This window comes from Accipiter gentilis, unplaced genomic scaffold (genome assembly GCF_929443795.1).
Source record: "Accipiter gentilis unplaced genomic scaffold, bAccGen1.1, whole genome shotgun sequence".
Lineage (NCBI taxonomy): Eukaryota > Metazoa > Chordata > Aves > Accipitriformes > Accipitridae > Astur > Astur gentilis.
Window position 1 is genome coordinate 576517 of NW_026060823.1, and position 17262 is coordinate 593778.

At 46.1% G+C, this 17262-nt stretch overlaps 1 long non-coding RNA gene across 2 annotated transcripts in view; it reads right to left on the bottom strand.

The window, feature by feature from the left end:
- The window catches only part of LOC126036771 (uncharacterized), a 251573-nt gene that overhangs the window by 214688 nt on the left and 19623 nt on the right, over positions 1–17262 (bottom strand). The window contains exon 1 of one of the 2 annotated variants that reach the window (XR_007505361.1): positions 4530–4570. The exons of the other annotated variant lie outside the window; for it this stretch is intronic. This is a non-coding gene — a long non-coding RNA (uncharacterized LOC126036771). Of the gene's footprint in view, positions 1–4529; positions 4571–17262 lie in introns of those variants that run through there. 2 annotated transcript variants of the gene reach the window in all.

The following is a 17262-nucleotide window of genomic DNA, read 5'->3' on the forward strand; positions in this document are numbered from 1 at the left end:
GCGCGGCGAAAGCTTCCCAGGGTTGGGGCTTGGAGGGTAGCCGTCTGGAGTGGAAGCCTAGGCGTCTGCCCGTAAGTCATAAGCGAAAGCTATTGCTGGGTTGGACTTTGTGTATTATTTGGGACAGCTGTCGTTTGCATTTGTTTGGTATTTGGTATTTGAATGTATATAAGTATAATGGCATTAGCAAAATTGTTTAAGAATAAGAGTGCAGGAAATAGAACTGCTGATGAAAAGTTACCAGAAACATCACCGCTGGGATGTTTATTGGCACGTTGGGGTGAACTGCAGGAAAAATGGTAAACAAACAGAACTTTGAGTTACAATACTATATTGCAATTACTGTTGTTTTGTAGGAGAGAGAGTAAATGGAATAAAGTGCCATATGTAGATTTGTTCTTTTTAAGTGAACGTATCGGACGGGGACCGGAGGGGAGTCTCCCAGCAGAACCTCTGGTTACAGCTAAACTGGGAGAACAGAAAATTGAATTTGAGTTGACACTAGAGTCACCTTTTCAGTTTTAAATACCTCAGAGGGAGAGTTAAGTTTTGAAGAAATTGGTGGTGTTGGTGCAACAAGCGAACGAGAAACTAGACCCTTCTTTAAATCTTTAACAATGAAATTAGGAAAGCAATGGGTCACTCGGCAGTTTTTGTATGTGCCAAATTCTCCTAAACTCCTGTTAAGGAGAGGTCTATTTGAGAACTTAGAGGCAGAAATTAAATTTAAAAATGGAGAGCTTAAAATTTTAATTCCAGAAACTAAACGTATCGAAGCAGCGGCTTTGTTGTTAACAGGATGTTTACCGAAAGCAGAAGATTATACCGGTCCAAGTGTAATGCTGTCATTCCAGTCGTCTGGACTGGGAAGTTCCCGGTAAATCCAAAAAGCAGACCCTGTGAGAGTTGATTTAAAGCCAGGATCGAATCCGGTAAGAATGAAACAATACCCCCTAAAACCGGAAAGTCGGAAAGAGTTAGTAATGGTAATACAAAAATTTTTAAGATACAAATTGTTAATAGAATGTGAATCCAGATATAACACCCCGATCTTGCCTTTTAAAAGGCTGATGAAAAAGATGATAGATTAGTTCAAGACCTCCTCAGAGCAATAAATCAAATAGTACAAGGTATTCATCCGGTCGTAGCAAATCCTTATACTTTGTTAACAACCCTAACGGAGAAATGAGAATGGTTCACAGTGTTGGACCGAAAAGATGCCTTTTTCTATATTCCCTTGGATCCCAATAGTCAAGAGGTTTTTGCTTTGGAATGGGAAAATCCTGAGACTGGGAGAAAAACACGATATACGTGGACAGTCTTCCCTCAAGGCTTTAAGAATAGTCTTACCATTTTTGGAAATCAATTGGCACGAGAATTAGAGATTTGGAAGAAAGAAAATAATCAAGAAATCTTGCTGAAATATATGGACGATCTGTTAATGGTAGCTGAGACGGAAGAACAATGCACAAAGTTAACTCTTAACTTTTTGAACTTTTTGGGAATCAGTAGATATCGAGTGTCAAAAGAAAAAAACCCAAATAACCCAGAAAGAAGAAACTTAAATTTGAGTTTTAAAATCCTAAAAGGACAGAGACAATTGGGAACTGAGAGAAAAGAGGCAATGTGTCGTCTCCCCGAACCTAAGACTAAAAAAATGAATGACAAGCATTTCCGGGAATGGTCGAGTGGTGTCACCTGTAGATTATAAATTGTGGCTTGCTGGCCTGACCTTTATAGGAGCAGCTCAAAACCTCAAACGACGGATTGGACCGATGCCGAGAAAGCTACCTTCCAAGAATTGAAACAGGCTGTAATAGGGGTGCCAGCCCTAGCGTCTGCCAGATCTCACAAGAGACACTTGAACTTTCTGCTCGTGAAAGAAGAGGTAGAGCTCTGGGTATCCTGGCCCAATATTTAGGGCCAAGTGGGCGAGCTGTGGCCTACTTCTCGAAGCGATTGGATAACGTGAGTCTGGGATGCTCTGGTCGTCCGAGAGCCGTCGCTGCAACTGTGCTACTGATCCAGGAAGCTCGTAAGTTCGCCTGAGGAGAAAGGATTACTGTACGTTTCCCATATGATAACTGTTGTGCTAAAACGGAAAGGGGGGCACTGGTTATCCCCTAGCAGAATGCTGAAATACCAAGTGGTGTTGTTGCTGGAACAAGATGATGTTTACCTAAAAACTACTACCGCCGTTAACCCTGTTGCGTTTTCAACAACTGACCGAGTTAAAGGAGAACTGGAACGTGACTGCTTGCAGGCAATCGAAAGAGTTTACTCCAGCTGACTGGATCTCTGAGATGTGCCACTAGAAGAAACAGATTGGGAACTATATGCCGACGGAAGCGGTTCCATCTGTGAAGGAAAACGTTTTATCGAGATAGACAATAACTACTGAGGAGGTACTTGCGTTGCCAACTTTGCCTTCGATGATCTCTGCCCAAAAGGCTGAATTGATAGCTCTTACTCGAGCTCTGGAACTAAGTCAAGGAAAGCGAGTCAACACTTGGACAGACTCAAAGTATGCTTTTGGAGTGGTACGTGCGCATGGAGCGATACGGGAAGAAAGAGGACTGTTATCTGCACCAGGAACCGCCGTTCAGCACGCAGAACAAATACTGAAATTGTTAGAAAGCATTCAAAAACCAACAGCAGTCACGATGGTGCACTGTAAAGCACATCCGTTAGGTAAGACCGGTCCTAACGCAGGTAACCGACTGGCTGATAAAGCTGCTGAAGAGGCTGCAGAAAAAGGCATCCTAGCACTAGTTCCAGAGAAAGGTATAAAATTGCCTAAAGAAACTCCAAATTATAATGAAAAAGATGAAGAATTAATTATTAGATTGCAGGCTAACAAAATGAAACAGGATAGGCTGTAACACCGACAGGTCGAATAATAGTCCCACCCACAATAATAAGAGAAAATGCCCCATTGAACATCACAGAGTATACTGGGAAACAGAAAGCGAAATATGACAAAGATTGTTTAAACAATTATAAGTGGACGTGAAATGTATATGTAAAATTATCCCCGAACCAGTAATAAGATCATCTTTGGGATTATTAAATAAGGAAATTTTTTAGAAGAATATTAGCAAATTGATTTTATAGAATTGCCTTGAAAATAAGGATATGTCCTAGTTTTAGTTGATATCTTTACTGGGTGGCCCAAGGCTTTCCCTTGTCGCACCAACAAAGCAAGGGAAGTAGTCAAAGTCTTGCTCAAAGAGATAATACCAAAATATGGGGTGCCTGTAAGAATGTCATCTGACAATGGCCCTCATTTTATAGCAAAGATTATGAGACAAGTTGAGCCAAGTATTATCTATGGATTGAGACTATCACACCCCACATAGACCACAAGCAAGTGTGTGGGCAGAGAGAGAGAGAGAGAGAATGAACTATATCCTTAAGCAACAGTCGAGTAAAATTTGTCAGGAAACCTCACTCCTCACATGGGTTAAAGCGTTACCCGTGGCTCTATTAAGAATCGGAGTATAGCCAGAAGAGAAAGAAAAGCCAAGTCTTTAGGAAATGTTGTATGAAAGACCATATCAAGAGTCCTGTGTTCTGAGTATCTTTGGAGATATGTTTTTAAAAGGTGTTATGATTTCTTTAAGCAATTCTTTTCAAGAACTTTGTCAGTATGTCTCCACAGCTGGACCCTTAGAACTGGACGTAGCAGCGCATCCCTTCCGACCAGGAGACTGAATATATATAAAATCACCAAGAAGTGGAAAGGACCGTATCGAGTCATTTTAACAACACTTGTAGCAGTAAAGGTCTGGGAGAAGAACCTTGGCTTCATTATTCGAGAATAAAGAAAGCACCCAACAAGAAACTGGAAGTCTAAAGAAACTGTCCCTTTAAAACAGAAAATCTATAAGTAAGTTTCACGTTATCTATTTGGGAAAACAGTTGTGTAAAGTTTATAATGTTGGGGTTGCTATTAGGAATATTGTCGAGGGCAATAATCTTTTTGCGTGTTCAGAGGGTGTATGTGGGTTTTTTTGAGGGGTTCTAAACATGAGATAAACAAAATGAAACAATTATTGTTTGAGCTATTCATCTTGATATTAACCGGTTTTGTAATTTGAATTAAAAAAAATAATCTAGTTTTGTAACTGATTCAAAGTTTTGTAAAGACACAGAGTTTAACCTCAGTAACAGCCTGCCTTTCCGATTCCAAAGTCAGATGAAAATCTAGTTCCGTGGAGAATACTGACATTGAATTTAACCAAAACTTGAGAAAAGAGGTAGAACAATGAGAATCATTTTAGCAGATTCAATTGGATGGATTTAAAAGGCAATTATTTTTTTTTAAATTTGAAAGAAGGAATTACAGCGTTGTGAATTATAACGTTACCAAACCATCCACCTCACGGACAAAAGAATTAATTTACTCGCCCTTCGGGAGAAACTTGTACAAGCACCCCTCGGGGCTGTCAGCTGCCAAAACCGTAGAGACAAGTGCAAAAAGGAACTTGGGATCATGTTTAAAATATAAAACGATGTTTAGAACTTACTGGAGTTCCAGGATCCTTGTTAGAGCCACCCAGAGTCGGGACCATCTGTGGAAATTTAGACCGGTTTAGACAACCAGAGAAACATCACACATCCTAAACAGAGCTGTATGAAAGTTTGTACTTGCAGCTAGCTCCTCTGACCCCAAACTCCCAAGACCTTCTCTAGTAGCTAAAGCTCTAAGATGGGGGTGTATTTGTAGAAAGGATAATAATACTTCACATGATCTTTGGTCCCCTCTTAATAACGGGAAAAATTTAGCTTGGAGTTGACGGCATTAAAGGACAGGTGAAAAGTTCAGGCTTAACTGCTTGGGTGACTAGTGATGCTATATGATCCACTCACCTCTTCATGAAGGAGAAAAGCAAATCGTGGTCTTGAGACTTAATAACTCTATCCTCTCTCTGGAAGAAATCTCCCTTGTGGCCTCGCTCGCGGGTGGACCTGGGGAAATCGAAAAGATGATACCTGGCAATCGCCAAGTCTTAGAACTAAAATAAGATGGGTATTAAAATCTGTATTTTGACCCCAGTTAACACCTCTTCCACATCAGATGACTCTTGACATCTGTCACTCAGTCAAGGCAGTGCCTGCTGCTTCACTTCACCTTGGTGGTGAGGGGTTTGGTTCCGGGTTTCGGTACCACAGCTGCGGGCCGGGGCTGGAGGAGCCGCAGGTGCGGGCAGTGAGAGGCTGATGGCGACGCCCCCTCCCTGGCAAGGGGAGGGGCTGCCGGGGGAGGGGCCGCCGGGAGCCCAGGCAGGAGCGGAGCTGAGCAGTGACCGGGCTGCGGCTGCCCCGAGGGAGAAGGTGAGCGGGGCCGGGCGCCCCTCGGAGCACGAACGTCGGAGGCGGGGGTGGCCCGGGGGAGGTGGGGGCCGCCTGTGCCGAGGCCGGGGGGGAGCCCTGGGGGCTCACAGGGCGGCTGAGAGAACGTGCGCGCGGGGGGGGGGTGGGGGCGCTGACAGGGCGGCTGAGAGAACGGGCGCGCGGGGGTGGGGGGGGGGGGGAGCTGACAGGGCGGCTGAGAGAACGGGCGCGCGGGGGTGGGGGGGGGCGCTGACAGGGCGGCTGAGAGAACGGGCGCGCGGGGGTGGGGGGGGGCGCTGACAGGGCGGCTGAGAGAACGGGCGCGCGGGGGGGGGGGGGGGGGCGCTGACAGGGCGGCTGAGAGAACGGGCGCGCGGGGGTGGGGGGTGGGGGGCGCTGACAGGGCGGCTGAGAGAACGGGCGCGCGGGGGTGGGGGGGGGGTGGGGGCGCTGACAGGGCGGCTGAGAGAACGGGCGCGCGGGGGGTGGGGGCTCACCGGGCCCCGTGGCGGGGCTGCGCAGTCGGCCGGCGGGTCCCGGGGAAAGCCCCGAGGAGGACGGCGGGGTCCGTGTTGCACGCACGGAGCGGCAGCGGGGCCGCGCCGTGCCGGAGCTACCCGGAGCGGCGCTGGGGGCTCGGCGGGAACTGCCGCTGCGCCGGCGTGGGGAGGTGGGGGGGAACGGAAGCGGCGTCCCCTCGGGGTCAGGCAGCAGGGCAGGCTGCCTCCCGGGGCATGCCGGGAGCTGTAGTTTTTCGCGGACTCGGCGGCCGGGCAGCAGCGTGGCTCTCGTGCGCGGCGTAGTCCTCGCGGCCCCCGGAGTCCGACCAGGTCAGACTCGGGAGCGTTGCCGGTTTCGCGTGGTTTTCCGCGGGCTTCCCGCTGCGCCCGCTCCCCGACCAGCCGTGCGGACGCGCCTCCCGGGCGCATGCGCCGTGCTTCGCGTTGGGGCAGCCCGGCGTTCGCTCGCCGGCGCAGGCGCCGTCCCCGTCCCCGGAGGTTTGTGATCTTGGGAAGCCCATGTCCTGGATAGCTGGGGTTGTGCCTTGCAAGCTTGTGGGTTGTGGCTTGCAAGCTTGTGACTCCCACCAAGTTCCCAACAAATTCAAACGTAGAAATTGTGCATCAGCCCTCCTCGCCCCCTCCGAGCTGGTCTGTTCTCTGTGGTCACCATTAGTAGCCTCGGTTTCCCACCTGTGGTTCTCCACAAACCCAGAGCCTCGCAGCTCCATGCTGAAGGGAGTGGGGAGCTACACACGGAGAAGGCAGAGGCCCGAGTTTGTCTTTTGGGGATGAGAAGTGGCGAGGAACTGCCATAAATGGGACGCATCCCTGCTTGAGGCATGGCTGTTTCAGCTGTGCACATGGAAAATCCTCAGATACGTTGCATCTAGCCCTCCCTTCCATTGACCCCGGGAGAACTGGCCTCCTGTGTCCCCCAAGTTTATTTACTTCATGCTGCAGTGAAGTGGCTATTTTTCTTCTTTTCTCTGAGGATTTTGTGGATCTGGGCGTGGGAAGGACTGCCTTAATGCTGGCTTTCTCAGCCTACTTCTGGGAAGCCAGGCATATCTGCAGATTAGAGCCGGGGGAGTGGCCCAGACGCCTTTTATTCCTCGGAGGGCAGTGGATTTGGGGAGTTAGAGCAAGGCATGCCTGGATGTTGGTCTCCCTGAGGGGGAGGGGGTTTACAGCCAGATGACTGAAGAGCCTCCCCCAATCACTCCTGGGGAAAGAGTTGGGGGGTGGCTTTTAATGTACCCACGGTATCGATGTGGCAGGTGAGCATACACCCCCCTCTTGGCTGGGGGATCTTATGTGGACGCCTGCTGAGCCAGGGCTGGAAGCCCCTCTGCACACCCTGGAGGAGCTGGGTGCAGACTGGGGACGTGAGGGCAGTCGTGACATGGACACAGAGCGGCAGAGAGTCCTGCTCTTTCAGCAGTTAACGGTGCTACCGCGTGTTCAAAATCTCAAGTGCACCCGTCCAACCGTGCATTCTCTTTCCTGGGGTTTGTTTGTGGGACAAATAAACTGCCCAGCACTAGATGAGAAGGTTGTCTGCACTCCACCTCAAATCAGGTGCGTCACCTCTCCGTCAGGAAAGAAGTATGGGGGTGGGCATAAAAGGAACAGTAACTCCAACGTCGGGATTCTTTTTGGCTCTGGGCACAGAGCAGGTAACCACAGCGATACAGAGAGGGAAGGAGGTGCTGATGGGTTTGTACCTTGGACTTACACTGTAGAGGATGATCTGTTCAGGACATGCATGTCATAGAGTAGCTATTGCATGATTTATACTCGTAATCGGGTTCCTACTTGATAGCCTTAACTTTGCGTGGATTGCGTATTGAACTTTGCAGTAGTTTGTTTGTTTTTACATTTCCTTAAGGTCTAGGCAAAGGTTTAGAAAGTTAGCAGACTTAAGGATAAGCATTTATTACTTTGTCCTGCCACGTTGCCATTTGAAACCTGTTCTGAGTGTTGGTGGTATTCAAGAAATTGGCCGAGATTTAGAGGGTGAATCTGTATCTTTAGGTGTACTGAGCAGAAAAGTACAATGGATCTTTTTAGTTGCCAGATAGCTTTCTTTATCCAGGCGGTCAATTTGTCAAGATCAGACTGCAGTGTCCAGGGGGCCGGGGAGGGAAGGTTGGTGTTCAAGCTTCTCATTCCTATCAGCGGTGACTCCGCTTGCACCACTAAGTGGTGCTGTGTACATACGCTTAATTAAATCGGGAGCTGCCTGCGCCTGCCTGCTTGTGCAGTTCGGAGTGGTCATTTTAGAGAAGATGTTCTTTTGGCTGCATTTGTTCTCCTGTGATACAAAAACTTGACAGCGATTGGGGGCAACTACTACTTTAGGAGGATTTCTATAAAGTAAGAAATTGCCGGTTTTATTTTGTCATGATGGGCAAAACAATAACTGATTCAGAATCACGTCCACTGCAGCTTATGCTTCCGTAGCACACCACTCAACTGATTTCTATGCGTAAATGTCTTCGGAGAGGAATCACAGGTGCCTGCTGTGACTATAGGGACAAGCAGTATGGGCTCACAGGAACAGAACATGCTTTGCCTTCCCATCACCAGAAGAAAGAGAGAAAGAGGTGAAGAAGGGTGCTCAGGAGCAAGAGGCTGCAAGGAAGTTGCTGTACATGATCCTTTTGCCTTGCTTTATCTGACAGAAAAGCTGCCTTCTGCTAGTTGGGTCTTGGCTTGAAAGACAAGGGGAGAGAGACTCCCGCCCCTCTCCCAGGGAGTGTGCTACTTTTGACTGGCTTGTTCTGACTATGTGATCTGCAATTACAATATTTAGGTTGCGTGCTGACAGTCTATACCACTGACTCCGTGAATGGTTTTTCATTTCTGTCCCTGCTTCCTTCTCCAGCTTTTTTCAATATATCAATTTAAAAAAAGAAAAAAATTAATAAAAATTTAACCTTACATGAACATCATGCGTTGGCTTTGGCCCCAAACACTTTATTTCCTAGAAATAAGTTGAGTCTTTTCATCAGAATATGTAAAAGATTTCTAGCCACTGTAGTACTATTGTATTGTTTGTTTTTTTAAATAAGATTCTGTCCAGGTTCCAGCATGTGCACTAAATTTCTACTGCAGTAGAAGAGAGTCTTAAGCTGAAGAGAGATTTCATGGTTGGGAGAGAAAAAGAGCAGATCTTGACTCAAAAGTAACTTTTCCAAGGGAAAGGTAAACTCTTTTGTTTCTTTGGGGATTTTTATTCTGATAGCACAAGCATCTTGTTCTCTCAGGATTTTGTTATCTCTGGGAAAAAAAACCTTGGTGGTGTGTCACTTTCCTCCTTCCCTGGTTGTGTTTTTTTCACTCCTTTCAGAGGAAGTGCTAATACTGTTATAATTTAGGAAGACTTTTTTAACTTGTGACTCAGAGGTCTGCAGACATCACTGTAAAGACAGTTTCTGTGCATCCAAATGCTGTTAATCCCTTAAAATACGAAATGAAAGATGTGTAACTTGGAGCTGAGAGGTCAGATTATTCCAGATGGGTCTGGTTTACTTTGCATTCAGTGTTCCTGTAGCCTGTTGCTTTGGAAGGTACAGGTAATAAGCTTTTCAATTGAATAAATGAGCAGTAGTGGTTTTTTGTTTTCCTCCCCTAGAAATGTAGTGCTTGATGAGACTGCACTGACCTGTAGAAGTTGTGGGCACTGTGGTGTTCTCCAGAATGCTACTTGGGCTGCCACTACAAGTAGGTCATTTAAAATAGTAACCTTAGACCTTAAAAACACATAAAAACTTCATGATGCTTAAAGTATAGAGCAGAGTAGTCACCAGGTTAAAATAACTTCATGCTTATGACATGCACAGCGATGGTTCCTTTCAGGTTTTTTGGTGTTGGTGTTTTTTTTTTTTTTCTTCTTCTTTAAGATGGCACTGGTTGCAGTGATCTTCAGTTTTACGACACAGCTAACTGTCTTAGTATGGATATGGTTCCTTTCTGCCTACTATTTCCGTTTACTGGCAGACATAGTTAAGATAGCTCTTTGGAGTTGTGGAGTGCGCGTGTGTGTATAGATATATGTGTGTGTGTGTGAATGTGTCTGAAAATAATAAGACCTAAAGTCCCCTCCCCACATCATTAGCTTTCGCTGCCCTGTATTTCAGTGTTACCAAGATTTTAAAGTGACCCAAGTATTGCTGTTGCAAATGTTTCCATGTTTGTCTAACTATTGTGATGACATAAATAAAAAGAAAAAAATCAAAACACTAAATGTTTTATTACTTGCCCTATAACTATATAGGTGTTCCCTGTCTAATATCGATTTCTTTTTTCAGGATTCACTGTGTTTATTTTTTTTTACCCTATGAAACGGAAAGAGATTTCTGGCTTACTGTTGGCTTTTGATAGACGTTTTATCCTTGGGGAATTGCCCACCAATTACTTCATAGAGTTTGGAATTTAACTGAAGGACATTTTGCATGCCCGTGTTCAAATAGCGATGCTAACAGGCCACCATACGGTTCATGTTGATAGCTTTATGGATACTTAAAGGTAGGCAATAGTCTTATTTTTTAATAATGCTTAACCTTTTTCTCTTTGGCAAGAACAAGCAAGTCTGCCTGGTTTTGTAGGACTTGCAGCTTTTCCTTAACATCAGACTTTAAAAAGGGGAGAACCAGTAGTATCAGGTACGCAGTTAGGATGGCGATTTTTAAAATACTAAGCTGCGTAACAGTCTTGGGAAGAACATGTGTGACTGGGCGTGAGAGTCTGTGGTACAGCATTACTAACCTTTGCTAAAAAAAGTTTTGAAGAATGAAGCATTTGCTTTATGAACGGTACTTGAGGACGAATTCTGATGCTGCTGCTAAAGTTTATTGAAAAATAGGCACTGATTTCAGTGATGATGCAGGTGTGGTTTCTGTTCATGCCTTAAATCTGAAAAGAAGAGAAGAGAAACCTCCATTTGAAGGAGGATTTTGTATGAAGGGTAATCGAACCAGTAACCTGCTTTAAGAACGACTTTAACATATTTGGAGCATCGGTTAAAGGCAAATAAGTAAGGTTTATCATATCCTCCTACCTAAGCTGTGACTATTGAATACAGTCAGCAGTCCACCTCAGAACTTGTTGGTGTGCAACTGCAACGTGTTAAGTTGTAAGGCTTCACAGCCACGAGCTGATGGGCCACAGTTCTCTCCGAGCATAAAGCGCTGTAAGTTTTAGTTTCTTGCACAGCAGTGACTCTTTTCAACATTAGTAACTATACAACAGGGTAAAAGGCAAAGGCAAATTTAGTGAATAATAATGTGTTGTTATCAGAGTAGCTGTTTGCATTTCACCGTGATGCAGATGCTTTCTATAGCAGTTGTGTTGGCACATGTCTTAGAATTCGGTTAATTCTCTCCTGAACTCATGTAAACTTTTGGCTTCAACTGCATCACTGACAATATGTTTCACAATAGAATAATTATTTCCCTTAAAAAAAAAAAAAGGGGGGGGGGAGGGAATAGGAAGAAGGGGTGGAGGAAGTGGGTATAAAAAAATCTGTTGTCTGCCAGTGCTGTGGGCTGCTCACTCATTTTTCTGTAGAACTCCTGGGGTTTTTTTTGTTGTTGTTGTTTTTCTACCTTAGCCTATTAGCCTATCCTCTGCACCTTTGGTCATTTCCTGAAGTTTGTCTGTAGTTTCCTACATTAGTAGGTAAATGTATCTATTTTACTTTACAGAGCTTTGATAGTTTTTTAAATTATACAAGTAATTTAAATCTTGGAACAAATGTCTTTGCTTATTGATTTTTGTGAGTAGCTGCAAAAATCTTATTTATTAGTTGCCCCTTTTAAAATTAAAATAAAAATGAATGCTATGCAAGAAATAGGTTGCAAGTAACTGTTAGGGTCTTACTACTGCTCGCTGTTGAGAGACCGTGGGAAGTGCAGAGAATTTGTGTTAAAAGTTATGGGCATTTTTCAAGATAGTTTGCCAGGTCTGAGGCATGCTGAAATATCTCTTTCCTGTGATAGTGTGTTTAGTTTCATTGACTTCAGCGGAACACACAGAATACATTGACTTAAACTAGCTGAGAATCTGATGATAAGGTTTTATACTCTACCTAACATAGTGTTGTGATGACCTGTCCCCTGAACTCAAAATTATGTTTGATGATCGTAACAGGAGGCCGGATCTTTGATCTGGAAATTATGCTGATAGCGACATTACAGAATCCAGGCTTGTAACTTCACTGGTTTCTTGCAGCCCCTCAAATTCATGAAGGACAATTAAGACCCATTCTCTTTTGTTCTTGTGCTATGATCAGGGATGGAAGTATGACATTGTCAGTTGTAAGAAGTGGCTTAACTGCTGTTGGAGTCTGCTTTTATGCCTGGAAAACCTGTTGATTTGCATGGGTTTGCACAGCTTATGCTAATGATGTGGCTGTAATGAGACAGGATCTTGTGTAGTCTGCAAGGGCTGTGTATGGTCCTGGTTTATAGCTGGGTGGGAGGGATTGGTTCAAGTTACTTCTGATTTGCCCTATTTAATATCTTAAATAGGAATGAACAGGGTGATTGGAACGGTTTCATTTTTACAAGAGGACATTTATAAATCGGTTTTTAATCCTGGGTTAGAATTAAGATGTGTATTTACTGGAGACAAGGAGTCTAGCCTGAACACTGAAACACCTCCGTTTTGGGCACACTATTGGAACTTTTTTAAAATTTTCAAATCATAACAGTCTTTCAGTTTATGCTTGTTGAGTCTGAGACATTACATGATGCCCTTTGAACAGGTAAATATTGCTAGTACTTGATACTTGGTTTGTAGACTATACTTTTTGTATTTTCTGAAATCACATATAAATAACTTCTGTTGTTTCCCTTTCATTTATAGAAGCTCTGTTCATCAAACCATATAAGCACATACCTAAATTCAGTGTTAAACTTCCTGAATTGCTCTAAACTATTGTGTTGCTGTAAACTGTTTTGGCTGATAAACCTAAGCGGTCAGCTTGGTATTCCTACGTGTATATGTGATTAAGATGCAATAGCTCGGAACAAGTTACCAGGCAACTGCATGCTCCAGCTGCATAGGAGGCACAAAGCAGCTGGCCCGTTCCTTGTAATCAGTGGGAAAGTACAGATTCTCCTGTGACCTCGGTCACTCTTGTCTAACATGTTAGATAAGAGTATTTTGATACTCCTCTCGCAGTGGGAGAAACACTGCTTGTGTCTGTGCAGTGTGTGAAAATCACTTTACCAGGATGCTTTTATTTCTAAAACCCTTGGGGAAAAAAACCTCAAAACGGAATTTAAAAACTTTTTTAATCCAAGGCAAACGTCAGGATTCTCATTCTTACAAAGTATTTTACAATTGTGTAACCTTGTAGACTGTACGGAGAATGAGGATCTTGCATGTGACATACTCAAAAGTTTCATTTTCGGTGTTCTACACGCTTCTACTGATTGCAGTGCCTTTGTTTCCTAACAGCAACTGGCAACAGACAATGCGTATGGGTCTCAAGGCCCTGTGGAACAGAGAAGGTAGTTTGCCAGTGTTCTTACTGCTGTTGCAGACATTGTTTCAGTGGACTGAAAGTGGCACGTTCCAAGTACCTTTTCCTACCATTGCTGCGTTTTTGTTTTTTTTTTTTAATCCAGAAGAATGTTTCTGTACTTCCCTTCCCTATAGGTGCATGTTGATTTACATTGCATGCTATTGCAGTGTTCTTAGTCTACCAGTTACAGATTACTCCTTTCAGTTCTTGTGCATTTCTGAATGTGTATCTACCTATACACCTACTAAACTCACATTTCTTCAGACCTGATATGCAACTGCTACGGAAGTCAGCTATTGTGCTAGTTATGGTGTTTACCCCGTCAGTTGTTTTACTATCTAATAAGTACCTGATGACAGAGAAGGGGAGTGTCAGAAAATAGACCAGTCAGGTCAGGCTTTATGTTAGAAATGGTTTTCATAAGATTTAAGAGAACGCAGTTTTGGCATAAGGATTTACATACCGCTCCCGGTGTTCTGTTGGGCTGACGGTGTTCTGTTGGGCTGACGTTTTGCAAGAAGCCGAGGTGTTTAACTTTCAGAAGCTGTTTATGTAAATTGGCTTACCTATGAGTACTCTCCTTCAGCTGTGTGTAACGAAGAAATAAATGTGCATCTCTAGACATGTGCATATGCAGATATAATTGTAAGTGCAGAGCTGGGGATGATGCTTGTGTTTGAGGGTAGAAATACGGAGAGGGACAGCAGTGGGGAAAGAAGAACCTTTGAAGATAGTCTAGTGTTGCTCTCATTCTAGAGGTGAATGATCAACTTTCTGTACCATTCTTGACAAACGCTTGCCTAATTTATTCTTAAACATTTCCTGTAATTATTACTACTGTTGCAAAGATTGCCACATACCCTAAGTTTTTCAGGTTGTAATTTAAGCCCCATGATTCCGTGTAACTGTGTGCAGTGGATGCACAGAAAAGTTCTTCCTTATAGCTACCTTTTAGAGTTTAAACATTGTTATTTCTCTTCAGTATTGCCCTTTCCAGGTTAAGCGGCTGTTTTTCAATTTATACTTTGAAGTCAGACTCCTGTACATCGTTGAGCACCCTCTTGGACTTACTGTAGACCCTCACCAGTTATACTACACCCTTCTTGAAAAGCAGTACATCATCTGGAGGGTTCAGCAGCTAATCCGTGCAAATGTAGCGCGGCAGAAATAATGCTTGGACGTACTAACTCAAGTGTGATGTGTGAGGAGGAATCACTGGGCCTTTTGATTAGCAAGAAACGGTACGTAAAAACTAGGTGACAGAAATAGGACACGCAGCTGGCATCCTGGTCTTCAAGCTTGCAGTGCAGCTCCGTGGGCTTTGGCTGACTACAGAAGAGCATGAGGCACAGGAGAGAACTGCTGCTGGATCTTAGTGAAAGGATGGTAAGTCATTTGGAGAGAGGTTTTCAAAGCCAGGAATTCAAGTCAGGTGCCCGATTCCAGATTGCCTGTGAAATCCCTGTGTACTTCCCTCGCTTGTCTAACTTTGTGTTGTATATTGTCTAGCAGCTTTTCTTTCAAAGTTAACAAAGCTACACTTGTGTGATAGGTGATGTAATGATCTCATAATAATAGGCAAAATCCAAGTCACAGAAAATGCCAGCATTTGAAAGAGAGCCCTGATAAATTGCTAGTGCCTTATACCACTGCCACTTACCAGGCCTTCCATGTTAGAGCTGTCTTAATCATTGATGCTGTTTCCTCAGACTTGGAGCTGTAATATCTGCTTCTTGTTTCAGGGTATGTTATGAAGTTGCTGATGGCACTGCCTTAGCCCTTTGGCTAAGAAGAATAGCAAATAATTTGTGGATTATCCGTAGAAGCAGCAGCCAAACAGCATTCTCTTCCAATCAATACAGAAGAAAGCTGCTGCACGGGTTTGTCTGGGTTCCCTCATACCAAAGGTCTTTCTCACATTTATTGATCCTTTTATATTTTGCAACTTGTTCAGGGTCAGTTGATGACCGGAGGGAACTGTCACATCTTTGAAAAGTGCTTGTAACTGTGAAAAGAGGTTTGTTGACTTCCTCACGTGATAAGTAGACATTGAAGAAATTGCATGTTGCTCATCTCTTAAGTCAGAGACCGGAATTGGATAGATGCTGTGTTACTAGAAAATAAAATACAGCTGGGCCCCTTGAGACAGAAATGTAGTGATGAAATCGTGTCATATTATCACAGGGACGTAGTGACTGTTTTCTCAACTAACAAACAGATCCTAGGCAAAAAGACTGTTTGTTCCAAGTAATTCTGGTCAGTCTCCCAAGGCAGCGGATCTGCTTTGCAAATGAGAAAAAGTGGACCTAAATGTTGAAACAGGAAGGGCTATTTTTCTTCCCCAGTTCAAAATGGGCACAGCAGAGCCTGTATAGTATTCAAATTAGTAGCAGCTCCTTCGCCTGCTTGTTAGCAGACAGAGCAGAATCTGTACTTTTTCCTGTATGGCTCTTGAATGAAAATTGGTTGAACTCATTTGCTTGTTGGAAAAAAAAGGTGGGATGTTGGATCAAGTGCAACTGTAGCAAATACTGACCTTCCTGAAACTATTTAGAGTGTTCATGTGTTGATACTTGTTAGAAAAAAACAAAACTTGAAAAAAATCCTATAAGGATTAAGCTATAAGATTGTTTTCAGGGGAAGAAAAGGAAAAAAAAAAAAAAGGAAAACTAAATGGAAGATAGTTTTAGAGAAAGTAACTTTCATAGCACTTGGAGGTACCATAGCTGTCTGTAAACAGGATGTTTAAGGAAAAGATACTCGGTCTCTTCATGATTCTTTCTGTGGCCTTCTGACTGAAAAGTCTGACTGTGTGAACCCTGGATATCTGTGTTACAGAAAACTGATGTGCTTTGCAAGCTGAGATTCTTCTGCAACAGAGCAAAGTAGGAGAGACATGGTCTTGTGGTTTGGGTTACTATCCTGTGACGTGCCAAAAGAGGTCAGAAACTGTTTTCAGAGACTCTGGTGTCAGGGCAGAGGTTTCTGGGGAGATTGGAGCTCAGCCCATCAGCTCAGCTCACCCCGGGGGTGCGGGGCTGTGCGGAGGTGGCGGCTGCTGTCAGGTGAGGGTTTCCTCGGGCAGCGCGGGGCTGCGGCTGTGTGCGGAGGCGGCGGGAAGCGAGGGAGGGCGAGCGGCTGGATGGGGTGAGGGGGGCCGGCGGGCAGGGGCCTGGCCTGGGCCGGGCCGGGCCGGGGCGGGCAGGGGCCTGGCCTTGGCCGGGCCGGGCCGGGGCGGGCAGGGGCCTGGCCTGGGCCGGGCCGGGCCGGCCCGGCGGGCAGGGGCCTGGCCTTGTCCGGGCCGGGCCGGGGCGTGCCGAACCGGCGGGCAGAGGCCTGGACTTGGCCGGGCCGGGCCGGGGCGTGCCGAGCCGGCGGGCAGGGGCCTGGCCTTGGCCGGGCCGGGGCGTGCCGAGTCGGCGGGTAGGGGCCTGGCCTTGGCCGGGCTGGGCCGGGCCGGGGCGTGCCGAGCCGGCGGGCAGGGGCCGGGCCGGGGCGTGCCGAGCCGGCGGGCAGGGGCCTGGCCTTGGCCGGGCTGGGCCGAGCCGGCGGGCAGGGGCCTGGCCTTGGCCGGGCCGGGGCGTGCCGAGCCGGCGGGCAGGGGCCTGGCCTTGGCCGGGCCGGGGCGTGCCGAGCCGGCGGGCAGGGGCCTGGCCTTGGCCGGGCCGGGGCGTGCCGAGCCGGCGGGCAGGGGCCTGGCCTTGGCCGGGGCGTGCCGAGCCGGCGGGCAGGGGCCTGGCCTTGTCCGGGCAGGGGCCTGGCCTTGGCCGGGCCGGGCCGAGCCGGCGGGCAGGGGCATGGCCTTGGCCGGGCCGGGGCGTGCTGAGCCGGCGGGCAGGGGCCCGGCCTTGGCCGGGCCGGGGCGTGCCGAGCCGGCGGGCAGGGGCC